This window comes from Zonotrichia leucophrys, unplaced genomic scaffold, assembly GCF_028769735.1.
Source record: "Zonotrichia leucophrys gambelii isolate GWCS_2022_RI unplaced genomic scaffold, RI_Zleu_2.0 Scaffold_53_334942, whole genome shotgun sequence".
Classification (NCBI taxonomy): Eukaryota; Metazoa; Chordata; class Aves; order Passeriformes; family Passerellidae; genus Zonotrichia; species Zonotrichia leucophrys.
The window spans coordinates 226,232-240,744 of NW_026992258.1; the positions used below are offsets into that span (position 1 = coordinate 226,232).

The 14,513-nt window shown below is 54.2% G+C and overlaps 1 pseudogene; it reads right to left on the reverse strand.

The window, feature by feature from the left end:
• LOC135460524 (zinc finger protein 569-like) overlaps positions 1-12,776 on the reverse strand; it is a 51,537-nt pseudogene extending 38,761 nt beyond the window's left edge.
• Between the last annotated feature and the right edge of the window lie 1,737 nt (positions 12,777-14,513).

The window sequence follows — 14,513 nt, forward strand, 5'->3', positions numbered from 1 at the left end:
TCTGTACGGTCCTGATCCGTATGATCCCAGTTTGTATGATCCCCGTCTGTATGGTCCTGATCCATACGGTCCCAGTCTGTGCAGTCCCAGTCTGTGGGATCCCAGGCCATATGATCCCAGCCTGTATGGTCCTGCACGGCCCACACCCCAAGGGTCTGGAATTCCAGTTCCCAGCCAGGAAAAGTTGTTCCTGCCCTTGAAGGCAAAGCTCTTAAGAAGGGGCCGAAAGCCAAGTGGAGCAAGATCCTACAGTGACATTTCACTGCCAGCCTTCAGAACTTCACCCATGGCTGCTGTAGCTCCTGCACTGGGAATTAAATCAGGGCAGGGTCTTTGGTGGCAGCTGCCCTGGCTCAAGGGAGACACTGAGAGAGAAACAGAGCAGGCAAAGAGAGGCAGGAGAGAAAGGAGGACACAAACTCAATCAGCTGAGAAGGTGGCACTCTGCAAACAGAACTGCAGTCTGAAAATGAACGGGACAGAAATCAGTAACCCTGGAAATTTTATTTACTATCAAATATATCCCACGCACCCAGCTCCACACAATTCCCATCCCACCACTCCAAATTGGGATCCCACTTCTCCCAGTCTCCTCCCAACCCCATCTCACTCTGGTGGCTGTGGAATGGAGTGAGTTTGGCAATGAACTGAGTTTTTTAGGGTGGGAACAAGGCATTTTGAAGTGGGATTGAGCCTGTATGAATTAAAATTCAGTTGTTTGGCATGGTATTCAGTTGTTTTGAGGTGACCCTCTTGGCTTTTGGAGTGCAAACAGATGGAGAACACTGTGAAAAATCTCCCCCCTCAGACCACACAAATCCTCCAGAATATTGTCTCCAAACCATCAATTCCCCTTTAAAAACCTCTGAAATTGTGGAACTTTAGACATCTATGATCAATTTATTTCATTTAACCCTGTTTTGGCTGTTTTTAAGGGATGAAGATTAAGCAAAAGAAAATTAAGGCCAAACCAAAAGGAGAAGCAGCCAGATGTGTTCCCAGCATGGATCACAGGGAATGTGAGTGACCAGGGTTGTGCCCAAAGTGCCTCCTCCAGTGGGGGATGGAGCTGGAGCAGCGCACGAAGCTCTTCCCGCACTCAGGGCACTCACAGGGCTTCCCTTAGTGGCGCCTCCGTTGGTGTCGGGTCAAGGTAGAGTTCCTGGAGAAGCTCCTCCCACACTGGGGACACTCATAGGGCCTCTCCCCAGTGTGGATGCGCCGGTGCCTGACGAGCGTGCAGTTGCGCTGGAATCCCTTCCCACAGTCGAGGCAGAGGAAGGGCCTCTCCTCTGTGTGAATCCAATAGTGCTGGAGGAGATGGGAGCTGGACTGAAACATCTTCCTGCATTTATCACACTCATAGAGCCCCTCCCCAGTGTGGATGCGCCGGTGCTTGACAAGGGTAGAGCTGTGCTTGAATCCCTTCCCACACTCAGGGCATTGGAAGGGCCTCTCCTCTGTGTGAACCTGAAAGTGCTGGATGAGATGGGACCTGATCTTAAACCCCTTCCCACACTTGGAACACTCATAGGGCCTCTCCCCAGTGTGGATCCTCTGGTGCCTTATCAGGATGTAGCTCTTCTGGAAGCTCTTCCCACACTCCATGCACGTGTGGGGCTTCTCCCCATCATGGAGCTTCTCATGGAGCACCAGCTCCGAGCTCTGGCTCAATCCCCAGCCGCCTTCCCGGCCCACGCTGGCTCTTTCCCCCTCAGATCCCCGCCAGCTGCGTTTGCAGCCCCTCCTCGTGCGGCATCTCCGCGGCTTTTCCTCCCCGTTGGCTTCCTGTGCCGTGGAGCCGCTCAAAACGGCCTCTGCCACCAGGTTCTGCCGCGGGCATTTGTCCTCCCTGCTCTCCATGCTCAGCTCCTGCTCTGGGGGAGGAAGGACAAGGACAGGATGGGATTTGCCTCCGTGCCACAGGCAAGAGCAAGGAGATCCCCCCAGGGCTGAGCTGCAGCTGGGGCCGTGCTGGGCTGGGAGATGGAGCAGCACAGAGGGGAAAGGGGCACTGACTTGCTCCTCACCTGCCTCAGTGTCCTGGGGCATCTTCCTCTTCCTCACAGCCTCGCTGGGGTTGGGAATGGGAAATCCTGGTTTGGGGAAAACAAGGGATGAGCATGTTTGCAGGAGCGTCGTGGGGGAGGACAGTCAGGACGGACGGAGACGAGAGATCTCTGAAGCCAGGTCATGGAACTTGCAGTTTATTGCAAAGGGCCTGGGTGCAGGGCCCTGCTTGGAGCTGCCAGCCACAGCTTGGAGCAGGCCCAAGAGAAGAGATGGGTACAGTGGAGGAGAGGGTAAAAGAGTAAGAGAGTAAGGTTCCCGACAGAATACAATAAATCATTTTTTGTGTTGAATATTCTATTTCTCACTAACCAATCTAGTACAAGATACAAATCCTAGAGCATTTACATACAGCCTGTAAGAATCATTACATTACCACACTGTGATACATTTTAAGCCCTAAAAACTACACTTTGGACCCCTTCTGCTAAACTAGTAGGGTCTGCTCTGACCCTTGGATCGGTCTGCAAGTAGAGGGAATTCTTTCATCAAAAACGGATTACCTTCAGTCGGGCCACACCATTGTTTTCCAGTTGCTCAGTAACTAAGGTATCCCAAAGCTTGCTTTCATTACAATCTTCCCTATAGTTTCTCTATTCCCAAATTCTTTTCTCAGACTATCATATTAATGAGGCTTTCCTGTTTCATCTTCCTCCAACACACGTTGAGTTTCAAGGTCCTTCTGCCCGTGTCCAGCTCTACAAGCCACCGGACACCTAGGCTTCAGAAAGCCCTCGCAAACACCAAGATTCAGCCCTGAAAAAGCCTCCCAGGAGTTGCCCGTCCCTGGTCCCTCCCCTCGGGTGTTTGGGGGTTCCCCCCTGTCCCATCTGCTGGGGTCACACTTGGACTGGGGCTCCCCCTTCTCGTCGGTGCCTGCCCTGCCCAGGCTGCTGGCAGTCCCAGCAACGCCAAAAGCTCCCCCCTCCTGGCTCTCCCCATTTCGGGATGCCGGGGCTCTTTGGGCTCCCGGGCTCCCTTCTCCCCTCATTCTCTGCTCGGGGCTGCAGCGGCTCCAAGGAGTCCCCCCTGCCCCTCTCCAGGCTCTTGAGGCTCCCGCCAATGGCGGCGCTCCCCCTTCTCTGGGCTCCCTACTTTGGGCTCCTGGGGGACACAGGGCTCTGCTCCTCCAGGCTGCCTCTGCCGGCAGCCGCCACCGGCACCCCCCGATGTCCCCCCGAGGGGCCTTTTCCGCTCAGCCTTGGACTGCTTCATTCTCCAAACATCCCCGCAAAAACGCAAACCAGGGACCCCCGGGGATATCCAGGCCCAGCTCCCCTCCCCGGCTCACCTGCGCGATGGGGGGAGGTGGGGGGGGGGGTGGGCGATGATCCCACAGGTGGGGGCTGCGAATTCAGGCAGTGCTGGAGCGAATGCTTCTGTCAGCTCAGCCTTGATCCGCCTTTGTCCCTCCTTCCTCTTCCCCCCGCTCCTCCTCTTCCATCCCCCCTTCCGCTACTCCGTGTTACCTCCGCCTCCTTCTCTTCCATCCCTCCCCTTCCATCCCTTCTCCTCGTCCTCCTCCTCCATAACCCCACCTCCTTCTCCTCCTTCCATCGCTGCTCTCTTTCCGCCTTCATCCCTCCTCTTCCATCTCCCCTGCCCCTCCTCCTCCGCCTGGAACCCTGAGGGGAAAGGGAGCAGGGAAAGGGCAGAACCGTGAGGGGAAAGGGGGCAGGGAAAGGGCGGAACCGTGAGGGGAAACGGGGCAGGGAAAGGGCGGGAACCGTGAGGGGAAAGGGGGCATGGAAAGGGCGGAACCGTGAGGGGAAACGGGGCAGGCTCACGCCAAGGGCGGCAACTCTGAGGGGATACTCTGGGAGCGGCACTCTGCAAACAGAACTGCAACGGACTGAACATGAACGGAAGATAAATCAGTAAGTCTGAGAGTTTTATTGGCTATTGAATATCCCACACACCCAGCCCCTCACAATCCCCATCTCACCGGTCCCAAATGGGAATCCACTTCTCCCAATCTCCTCGCAAACCCATCTCAGCCTAGTGGCTGTGGAATCGAGTGAGTTTGGTGTGGGACTGAGTTTTTATGAGGTGGGTGTGAGCACTTTTGGGGTAAGACTGAGCTGTTTTCAGTGGGATGTGAGTGGTTTTGAGGTGACAGAGGTATCAATACTGGCTTTTGGATTGCAAAGACATTGAGTATAGAAAGAAATTAAGGACAAACCAAAATTAAAAGCTGCCAGGTGTGTTGCCAACATGGATCACAGGGAATGTGAGTGACCAGGGCTGTGCCCAAAGTGCCTCCTCCAGTGGGGGATGGAGCTGGAGCAGCGCACGAAGCTCTTCCCGCACTCGGGGCACTCGCAGGGCTTCCCTTACCGGTGCCTCCATTGATGTTGGGTCAAGTTAGAGCTCTGTGAGAAGCTCGTCTCACACTGAGGGCACTCGTAGGGCCTCTCCCCAGTGTGGATGCGCCAGTGGGTGACAAGGGTGTATTTTTACTTAATCCCTTCCCGCAGTCGGGGCATTGGAAGGGCCTCTCCTCTGTGTGAATCCGATAGTGCTGGAGGAGACGGGAGCTGGTCTGAAACCTCTTCCCACACTTGGACCACTCGTAGGGCCTCTCCCCTGTGTGGATCCTCTGCTGCTTGATCAGGTCAGACCTCCACCCGAAGCTCTTCCCACACTCCCCACACTTGTAGGGCTGTTCCCCAGTGTGGGTCCTCGATCCAGTGTGGTGCACGATCAGGATGGAGCTGCATGAAGCTCTTCCCACACTGCCCAGATTCCAAAGGAGCCCAAATCCCCAGGAGCCCAAATTCCTGGGACTCCCGCAATTCCCCGTGACTCCAAACTCCAGTGACCCCAAATTCCAGCAACGTCCCCAAACTCCCGTGACTTCCGGTGACCCCAAATTTCCCGTGACTTCCCCAGTTCCTCGTGACTTCCCCAAATTCTGCTTTTGGGGTTCCCCCCAATCCCCCAATTCTCCCCCATTTCGGGGTCCCCTCGTTCCCTGTTTTGGGGTCCCCCTTGTCCCCAGTTTTAGGGTCCCTCGTTCCCGGTTTTGGGATCCTCCAATCCTCCCAAATTCCCTCCAAATTCTCACAATTTTGGGGTTCCACATTCCCCCATTTTGTCGTCTCCTAATTCTCCTCCTTTCCTTTTTTGGGATCCCCCAAATTCCCCCCATTTTAGGGTCCCCCATCCCCATTTTTGGGAACCCCCGTCTCCCCCAATTTCCCCCAATTTTGGGTTCCCCTCAATTTACCCCATTCCCGGTTCTTGGGATCCCAAATCCCCTAAAATCTCATTTAGGGGTCCCCATTTTCCCTTTTGGGATCCTCAATCCCTCCAAAAACTCCCACAATTTTAGGGTGTCCGTTCCCATTTATGGAATCCCGAATCTCCCCTGAACTCCCCTAATTTTGGGGTCCCCGTGTCCATTTTTAGGGTCCCCTGTTCCCATTTTGGGATCTCCCTGTTCCCAGTTTTTGGGGTCACTCCGTTCCCGCTTTTTGGGGTCCCCAATCTCCCCAAATTCCCCCAAATTTTGGGGTCCCAGTGCCCATTTTGGGTCTCCCATGCCCATTTTTGGGGTCCCTCCATTCCAGGTTTTTGGGGTCCCAAATCGCCCCAAATCCTCCCAAATTTTGGTGTCCCCGTGCCCATTTTTGAGGTGCCCTGTACCCGTTTTTGTGGTGTCCCGTTCCATTTTTGGGGTTCCTCCATTCCCGATTTTAGCACCCCAAATCCCCCCAAACTCTCCCAATTTTGGGATCCCCGTGCCCGTTTTTGGGGTGTCCCGTGCCCTGCTCCATTGCCAGCCCTAGCGCGACCCGCCCGGTTCTGCCGGTGGCTCTGAAGATCGCGATCTTCATCCCCCGCGCCGTGAACCGAACCGGACCGAACTGGATCAAACCGGTCCGAACCGGGAACGGGATCGGGATTTGGGATCGGCATCGGCACCGGGAACGCTCCGGGAGCTCCGCGATTGCTCCGAGGAGTTTTGGCCCCACCCCCGGGCGGGACTGGGAGGAACTGGGAGGGATGGGGCGGGAATTGGGAGGGACCCCCTTTACTGGGAGGGACGAAGGGGGGCGGGACCGCCTCGGTTGGCACGGTTCCGGTTCAGCCAACCCGGTCCGGATGGTCCCAGTCCCTGTTTGATCCCAGTCCCTGTTTGATCCCAGTATATATGATCTCAGTCCAGTTTATCCCAGTCAGGATGATCCCAGTCCATATCTGATCCCAGTCCAGTTTATCCTAGTCAATTGTTGATCCCAGTCTATATTTGATCCCAGTCCATTTGATCGCAGTATTGGAATATGAATCCCTATTCGATCCCAGTCCAGTTTATCCCAGTCTGTATTTGATCCCAGTCCATCTAATCACAATCCATATTTGATCTCAGTCCATATCTGATCTCAGTCCCTATCTGAACCCAGTTCCCTATTTGATCCCAGTCCATATTGCCCTGCACACATTGCAAAAGGCTGGAAATCCAGCTCCCAGACAGGAAAAGATGTTCTCGCCCTTGAAGGCAAATGGAGCAAAATCCTATAGAGATATTTCCCTGCCAGCCTTCAGGACTTCAGATCCTGGGACTGGGAATTAAAATAATAATTGGGAAATAAAATAATAAAAAAATCAAGGGAGGATCTGTGGGGACAGAGGGGACAATTAAATCAGGGCAGGGTCAGTTAAATCAGGGGATGGACTTTGGTGGTCCCTGGGGCAATTAAATATAGGGAGGGTCTCTGGTGGTCCCTGGGACAAGGGAGACACTGAGAGAGAAACAGAGCAGGCAAAGAGAGGGAGGAGAGAGCAGGGGACACAAACACAATCAGCTGAGAAGGCAGCACTCTGCAAACAGAACTGCAACGGACTGAATATGAACAGGAAAGAAATCAGAAAGTCTGAGAGTTTTATTTGCTATCAAATACATCCCACACACCCAGCCCCACACAATCCTCTTCCCACCACTCCAAATTGGGATCCCACATCTCCCAGTCTCCTTCCAAGCCCATCTCACTCTGGTGGCTGTGGAATCGAGTAAATTTGGTATTGGATTGGGTTTTTCTGAGGTGGGTTTGAGGATTTCTGGGATGGGATTGAGCTATTTTCACTGGGATTTGAGTGGTTTTGAAGTGAGAGATCCATCCCTCTTGGCTGTTGGAGTACAAAGAGATTGAGAAGAGAAAAAAATTAAGGTGAAATGAAAAGGAGAAGCAGACAGGTGTGTCTTGCCAACATGGATCACAGGGAATGTGAGTGACCAGGGCTGTGCCCAAAGTGCCTCCTCCAGTGGGGGATGGAGCTGGAGCAGCACACGAAGCTCTTCCCGCACTCGGGGCACTCACAGGGCTTCCCTTAGTGGCGCCTCCGTTGGTGTCGGGTCAAGGTAGAGTTCCTGGAGAAGCTCTTCCCACACTGGGGACACTCATAAGGCCTCTCCCCAGTGTGGATGCGCCGGTGCCTGACGAGCGTGCAGTTGCGCTGGAATCCCTTCCCACAGTCAGGGCAGCGGAAGGGCCTCTCCTCTGTGTGCTTGCGCTGGTGCAGGACGAGATTGGAGCTGGTCTGAAACCTCTTGCTGCATTTATCACACTCGTAGAGCCTCTCCCCAGTGTGGATGAGCCGGTGCTTGACAAGGGTAGAGCTGTCCTTGAATCCCTTCCCACACTCAGGGCATTGGAAGGGCCTCTCCTCTCTGTGAATGTGATAGTGCCGCAGGAGATGGTACTTGATCTTAAACCCCTTCCCGCACTTGGAACACTCATAGGGTCTCTCCGCAGTGTGGATCACCTGGTGCCTTATCAGGATGGAGCTCCTCTGGAAGCTCTTCCCACACTCCACACACGTGTGGGGCTTCTCCCCATCATGGAGCTGCTCATGGAGCACCAGCTCCGAGCTCTGGCTCAATCCCTGGCCGCCTTCCCGGCCCAGGCTGGCTCTTTCCCCCTCAGATCCCCGCCAGCTGCGTTTGCAGCCCCTCCTCGTGCGGCATCTCCACGGCTTTTCCTCCCCGTTGGCTTCCTGCGCTGTGGAGCCGCTCAAAACGGCCTCTGCCACCAGGTTCTGCCGCGGGCATTTGTCCTCCCTGCTCTCCATGCTCAGCTCCTGCTCTGCAGGAGGAAGGACAAGGACAGGATGGGATTTGCCTCCGTGCCACAGGCAAGAGCAAGGAGATCCCCCCAGGGCTGAGCTGCAGCTGGGGCCGTGCTGGGCTGGGAGATGGAGCAGCACAGAGGGGAAAGGGGCACTGACTTCCTCCTCACCTGCCTCAGTGTCCTGGGGCATCTTCCTCTTCCTCGCAGTCCACCAGAGTTCGGGAATGGGAAATCCTGCTTTGGGAAAAACAAGGGATGAGCATGTTTGCAGGAGTGTCGTGGGGTACCCCAGTCGGGACGGACGGAGACGAGAGATCTCTGAAGCCAGGTCGTGGAACTTGCAGTTTATTGCAACGGGCCTGGGTGCAGAACCCTGCTTGGAGCTGCCAGCCACAGCTTGGAGCAGGCCCGAGAGAAGAGAGGGGTACAGAGGATGAGAGGGCAGGAGAGTAAGAGAGTAAGGTTCCCGATAGAATACAATAAATATTCTTCTGTGTTGAATATTCGATTTCTCACTAACCAATCTAGGGCAAGATACAAATCCTAGAGCATTTACATACAGCCTGCAGGATTAATTATGTCACCATATGTGTTATATTTTAAACCCTAAAATGCACACTTTGGACCCCTTCTGCTGAGCTAGTAGCGTCTGCTCTGACCCTTGGACCTGTCTGCAAGCAGAGGGAGTTGTTTCATCAAAAGGGGATTACCTTATATCGGGACACACCACTGTTTTCCAGTAGTTCAGTAAGTAAGTTATCTCAAACCTTGTTTTCATTTTATCTTGCTTTTACTTTCTATATTCTCAAAATCATTTGCCAGACAACCATAAGGCTTTCCTGTTTCTTCTTCCCCAACACACCTTTAGTTTCAAGGTCCCTCTGCTCGAGTCCATGTCTACAAGTCACCAGCCACCTGGGCTCCAGAATATCTTCCAAAACCACAAAGATTCAGCCCTGAAAAAGCTTCCCAGGAGTTGCCCGTCCCTGGTCCCTCCCCTCGGGTGTTTGGGGGTTCCCCCCTGTCCCAGCTGCTGGGGTCACACTTGGACTGGGGCTCCCCCTTCTCGTCGGTGCCTGCCCTGCCCAGGCTGCTGGCAGTCCCAGCAATGCCAAAAGCTGCCCCCTCTTGGCTCTCCCCATTTCAGGATGCCGGGGCTCTTTGGGCTCCCGGGCTCCCTTCTCCCCTCATTCTCTGCTCGGGGCTGCAGCGGCTCCAAGGAGTGCCCCCTGCCCCTCTCCAGGCTCGAGGCTCCCGCCAATGGTGGCGCTCCCCCCTCTCTGGGCTCCCCCCTTTGGGCTCCTGGGGGACACAGGGCTCTGCTCCTCCAGGCTGCCTCTGCCGGCAGCCGCCACCGGCACCCCCCGATGTCCCCCGAAGGGGCCTTTTCCGCTCAGCCTTGGACTGCTTCATTCTCCAAACATCCCCCCAAAAACCCAACTCGGAGCAACTGGGAGTGACTGGGAACATGCTGGAGGGAACTCCTCCAGCATGGGAGGACATACTGGGAGGGACTGGAATGAAAGTGAGGGTGAAAGAGAGCAACTGGAACCATGTGGAGCACAACTGGTTCATAGTGGCAGGGACTGGGAGCACACTGGGCTCATCTTTGGATCTTACTGGGAGGGACTGGACTAATACTGGGAGTATCTGAGAGCGACTGGGAACACATCCTGCACATCATCCCCCATACTGGGCCTGACTGGGAGCAACTGGGACCATACTGGGGGAAACTGGAAACAACCAGGATCACACTGGGAGGGCTGCCATGTGACTGGGATTAAACTGGAGCCTACTGGGATCACATTGGGGTTGAAAGTGAGTGACTGGGATCACAGTTTGGGCCACTGGGAACAACTGACAGAAACTGGGATGATGCTGCAAGCAAACTGGAGGAACTGGGAAGGACTGGATGCATGCTGGAGGCAACTGGGACATACTGGGCATGACTGGGGGATCATACTGGGAGACCTGACACCTTACTGGGGCCACTGACAGTGTCTGGAAATGACTACAGACATGCTGGGAGCAACTGGGATATACTGGGAGTGTCTGGAACCATACTGGGGGGACTGGAACCACACTGGAAACAACTGGGACCACATTGGGGGCGACTGGGAGTGAGTGGGACCATGCTGGGAGGGACTGGGATCATATGGGGAGTGACTGGGACTGGAGCAGGGACAACTGGCTTCAACTGGGACCATACTGGGAGTGTCTGTAACCACAGGGGAGCGATGGAAGCACACTGGGAACAGCTGGGCCCATGCTGGGAGCAACTGGGATCACACTGGGGGCACTGGCATCAGACTGGGAGTGACTGGGAGAAACTGGGATTAGACTGCAGGTGACTGGAATCATACTGGAGTGGCTACACTCATACTGGGATTATACTGGGCATGAATGGAACCTGACTGGGGCTTACTGGGAGCTACTGGGCCCATGTTGGGAGGAAAATGTGTCACACTGGGAGGAAGTGGGATCGACTGGAAGGTACTGGAACCATGCTAAGAGGACTGAAACTACAACTGGGGCAACCACGATTATACTGGGAGCAACTGGGGCCACTCTTTGAGCAACAGATGGAAACTGGGATTATGCTAGAGGAAACTGGGAGTAACTGGGTGTCATGGTTTGACCTGGAAACAGGATTTCTGGGATGCTGTGTGGATGGGGCCAATGAGTGTTCAGATTTGAATATTGCCATCTGGCCCAACCACTGGGCACTGGGTCCACCTCCGAGAACACGGTAAAAGCAGGGCTCTCCCCCTGGCAGCTCCTCTTTGGATTTCCGGCGGTGAAGGAGTTGAGTCTCTCCCCCGGCCCAGTTGCTGGCTGGGCTGGGGGAGGGGAAAAGCCATGCGGCCCGGCCCGGGAGAGGTAGGCCTGGCCCCCCCCCAAGGGTGGAAGGAAGAGGAAATGCCGGGAAGCAATGGGCAGCCTGTTCCCCCCCCGCCACCTTGGAGACAGACAGAGAGAGTGCAGCCGGTGTTTGTGTGCCGTTACCTTGAAAGCAGTAAACATGTGCTGGCAGCAGGCAGCCCGGCTGAGGAGATGGTGGGGGGGGTGCAGCCAGGAGTCCAGCTGCTTGGAGGAGTTTTTAACCCTTTTTTGGACAATGAAAATTTCACAGAACATTAACCCTTCCTAGACGAGAGATAAGAGTGGAGGAGGACGAAGGAAATAAGCGAGTGATGAAGGTCTGGACCAGAGAGAGAGAGAGAGAGAGAGTGAGAGATGTTAGAAAGATGGAGAAGAGGGAGTGGCATTTTATGCTGGACTCTTTTGTGTAGCCATGGACAGAGCTATGTTCCCCTGGAATACAGAGACTGAGACCAGGGGGAGAAATGTCCCAGAGCCAAAGAAGATTCAGTGTGGGTACCCCTCGGCCCCAGGGGGTATATAAAATATGGGGGGGACAGATGTCCCAGAGGTGAGAGACTGAGCTTTTCTGGAACTGGACACAGCCTCCTTTAAAGGACAACCCTGGAAGCAGCCCTGATTTCTGGTCCGGTGGTGAGAGCACCGGAACAAGGACGGAAAAGGCCACCACGACACATGGAAGGACTCCCTCTCCTCTCGAGGAACTGAAGTTGAGCATTCTAAAGGGTGGTGCTGGACCCAGAATTGATTTTGGATTGTATTGTATTGGGAATTTGGGGGGGGCGGGGAGGAGGAGAGTGTTTTTGTGAGGCTTCATTTTCCTTGGTTTTTTTTTCTTTTTCTTCCTTTTGTGTGTAGTTTAGTAATTGTCTTTGTAGTTTAGTTAATAAACTTTTCTTCTTTTTTCAAGTGAGAGCCTGCTTTGTTAATTCCTGGTCAAAATCTCACAGCAGACACCAGAGAAGGTGTATTTTCATGTGGGCATTTGGCCTTGTGCCAGTGTCAAACCAGAACACTGGGAAAGACTGGGATCATTCTGAGGTAACTAAAACATACTGGGAGTGTCTCTAACCATACTGGGGGGATTGGAACCACACTGGGAACAGCTGGGATCATGCTGGGAGCAACTGGGACTATTCTTGGGGAAACTGGGATCATAATGGGAGGAACGGGCAACAACTGGGATCACACTGGGATCCATCCCAGTGAGAGCAGCTGAGTCCATACTGGGTTACACTGGGATCTCATTGAGTGCAACTGGAATCATACTGGGATTGACTGGGAGTGGCTGGTTTTGTGGATTTTGGGAGGGAATTTTTCTGGGCGTATTTGGGGGTTTATTGAATTTTTTTGTGGCTTTTTTTGAATTTCGGGGCTTTTACTGGGATTTAGTTGGGATTTTTTTGATTCTCAGAAATTCTGGGGGTTTTATTGGGATTTTTAGGAGATTTTGGGGCATTTTATTGAAATTGTGGTGGCATTTATTGGGATTCATTGCGGATTTGGGGTTTTTTGGGATTTTTTGTGAGATTTGGGGGTTTTGTGGGGTTTTTTGGGTGTTGCCAGGATTTCCTTGGATCTTGGGGGAGATTTTGTGGGACTTTTTAAGGTTTTGGGGATATTTTGGGGGGATTTGCAGAGTTTAATCAGGATTTTTGGCTTTATTGGGATTTCACAGGATTTTGTAGGCATTTATTGGGATTCTAGGGTGTTCTAATGGGATTTGGAGAGATTTAATTGGGATTTAGTGGGTTTTATTGGGACTTTTGGAGGTTTTAAGGAGATTTTGGTGCTAATCAGCCCTTCCCTACACCCTGGGAATGCCCCAAAGCCCCCCTAAAATTCCACAAAAACCCCACAACATCCCCAAAAATTACAAGAAAACCCTCAAAAACCCCAGAGAATCTCCAAAAATCCTAGTGGAACTCAACAAAATTTAAAAGGACTCCCAAAAATGTCAACAAATCCCCCCCTCCCCCAAAAAACCCCCACAACCCCAATACAATCACCCACAATCCAAAACCCCCCAAAACAACACAATCCCCCAAAATTACGTAACCATCTCAAAATCCAATAATTCTCCCCAAAAACCCTAACAAAAATTCCCCCCAAACTCCCAAAAAAAAACCCCAAGCCCAAAAAAGCTCCTCCTGAAATCCCCAAAAACCCCTCTCAAAATCCCCCAAAAATGCCCACAAATCCCCCCAGACTCAGTGGGGCCGGCCTGGATCAGGGGGCACCGGCCGGTGGAACAGGAGCCACTTCAGCGGGCCCTGGGAGCTTTTTGGGGAGGGGGCACCATGGGAGACCCCCAAAAACCGGGAGGGGAACCCCTGCTGTGCCCCTTCCCCCCCCGAAACCCCCAGACCCCGGTTCAGGGTGGGCCTGGGACCCCCCAGGACCCCCAAATCTCCCCCGGACCCCTCCAGGAACCCCAAACCCCCTAGAGCTCCCCCAGTGTTGGCCCAGAACCACCCTGGACCCCAAAAACCTCCCCAGGACCCTCAGACCCCCCCATTTCCCCCCAAAATTCACCCCAGACCCACCTAAGACCCCCCCAAATCCATCAGACTGCCCCAAATCCCCCTCAGGCCTCTCAGTCTCCCCCAAACCCTATGAAATCCCCTCAGATGCCCACACATTTTTCCAGAGCCACCTCAAATTCCCCCAGATCCACTCGCAACCCCACAGTTCCTCTCACAATCCCCCAAAAGCCCCTCAGACCCTCCCAATTCCCCTCAGATCCTCCTAAACCCACCTGAGAACGCTCCAGACATCTCAAGCTCCCCCCAAAGCTCCCGAGAGCCCCCTCAGACCCCCTCATTCTGTCCAAACCCACCGCACACCCCGTTGTTTCCCGTCGATGCCCCCAAAAATCCCCAATTTCCCCTCAGACCCGCCCCAAACCCCCCCAGCTTTCCCCGCACCCACCTCAGCTCCGCTCTCCCCTCACAATCTCCCGCCTCTGCCGCGTGCGAGGACTACCAACAATGGCGGCGCGCCCCGCCCGGAACCAACCAATCACCGCGCTGCAAGTCCTGAAAGCAACCAATCACAGCGCCGCTCCCCTCAGCAATGCCCGCCCCCCCGCCTCAGCCAATCAGAGGCGACCCGAAAGCGGCGCCCCCATCCCCGCCGCCGCCGGGACCCGCCGGGCTCGGGACAGGAGCGGGAGGGGCCTGAGAGGGGATCGGGGAGAGCGGGGGAGGGTCCGGGGGGGTCTGGGGGGGCTTTGGGGAGGGGTCCGGGGGTGTCTGGGGGGTCTGGGGAGGGGTCCTGTGGCGTTGTGGGGGCACATGGGGGGTGCATATAATATGTATAATATTATATTTTAAAATAATAAAATGTATATAATATTATATACATATATTATATGTATCTATAACAATGGCTGCAGGGCAGGGAGAGCCGAGCTCAGGGCCCATGCAGAGGGATGGTCTCTTAGGAAGTGGTGTTATAAGCCAGTGCATCTCACACAGAGGTCACCCT